Here is a 1,700-nt window from a genome sequence, read left to right as displayed (position 1 = left end):
CTAACTCTTCTATAGAGGTCTCCAACCTCCATCTCATGCTTGGCTGTGGGTATCTGCATTTGTCCCATTCAGCTGCTGAGTAGAGCCTCTCAGAGGACAAGCATGCAAGGCTCCTGTCTGCAAGCACAGCATAGCATCAGTAATAGTCTCAGGGATTGGTGCCCATCTGTGGGATGGATCCCAAGTTGGGCTGGTCACTGGACAGCCTTTCCTTCATTCTCTGCTCCATTTTTGTCCCTGCATTTCATTCAGACAGGAGCAATTTTGGGTCAAAAATTTTGTAGGTGGGGTGGTGTCCCCATTCCTTTTCTGGGGGTCCTGTTTGGCTACTGGCTACCTGTCTCTTCAGGTTTCATATCCCCACTGTTGGGCATTTCAGTTAAGGTCACCCACATTGAGTCCTGGGAGCCTCCGCAATCCAAGGTCTTTGGGATTTTCATAGTGTCCCAGATTTCTTGGATGTTTTATGTCAGAAACTTTTTAGATTTAACATTTTTTGACTGATTTATCGATTCCTTCAATCATATGTTCTACATCTGAGATTCTCTCTTCCATCTTCTGTAGTCTGTTGATGAGGCTTGTGTCTGTAGTTCCTATTCTCTTCTCTAGGTTTTTCATCCCCAGGATTCCCCTAGTTTGTATATTTTTTTTTATTGGTTCTATTTCAATTTTCTATTCTTGGACAATTTTATTCATTTCTTTTACCTGTTTGATTGTATTTTCCTATATTTCTTTAAGGGATTTATTCGTTTCCTCTTTAAAGGCCTCTATCGTCTTTGTAAGATTGGATTTGAGGCAATCTTCTTGAGCTTCAGCTGTGTTAGGATATCTAGGACGTGCTGTATAGGATAGCTGGGCTCTGGTGGTGCCCTGGTTCTTATTGATTATGTCCTTATGTTGGTTGTGTTCTTACTCTGGCCTTTAGCCATCTGGTTGTCCCTGGTGTTGGCTGAATGTTCCTGATGCCAGCAGGACTCCTCTGGGAGGCAGGCAGAGCCATGGGACTGACAGTGAAGTTCAGAGAAAAGCATGCTGCTCATTTCTGCTGGCTGTGTCCCAGGTGGACCTGAATGTCCCTGGGGCCCTTCAGACCTCCTGGGAGAAGGCAGGAAGAGCTGTGGGCCAGAAGACGGAGGTCAGGGGACAGTTTGCAGCTCATCTGCGTTGACTGTGCCTCAGGTGGACCCTGCAGGCAAGGGATTGGTAGAGGAGGGATGTAACCTAGATTTCTGTGGCCCCACAAAGGCAGACAGGGCTGTGTGTCAGATGATGTAGGTCAGGGGACAGCCCGCAGCTTGCTTATCATTTTTTATTAGCTTTATTTCCTTGTGTGTTTGCACGTATGCGTGAACATACCTGTATATCTGAAGACCAGAGGACAGTTTACTGAAGTCAGTTTTTTCTTTTAGCCATCCAGGGTGGAGGGATTGTACTCAGGTTGTCAGCCTTGGTGGCAGGCACCTTTATATATTGAGCCATCTCCCTAGCCAGAGAAAGCAATTTTTATTTTCTTGATAGGAAAAAAAGAGGAGGTAGTGGGGAGGAGGGAACTACTTTTTATTCGGTTGTGAGTCCAGCCTTTAATGGCTAAGCCATCTATCTAGCCTTCTTTTTAAACATTACATAATTGGAGTTGGAGGAATGACTCAGTGGTTAAGAGTACTGGCTCTTCTTCCTGAGAACCTAGGTTTGAATCCTGG

The sequence above is a fragment of the Grammomys surdaster genome, unplaced genomic scaffold, assembly GCF_004785775.1.
Source record: "Grammomys surdaster isolate TR1022 unplaced genomic scaffold, NIH_TR_1.0 357, whole genome shotgun sequence".
NCBI lineage: Eukaryota > Metazoa > Chordata > Mammalia > Rodentia > Muridae > Grammomys > Grammomys surdaster.
Note: the sequence above shows the minus strand (reverse complement) of the source record.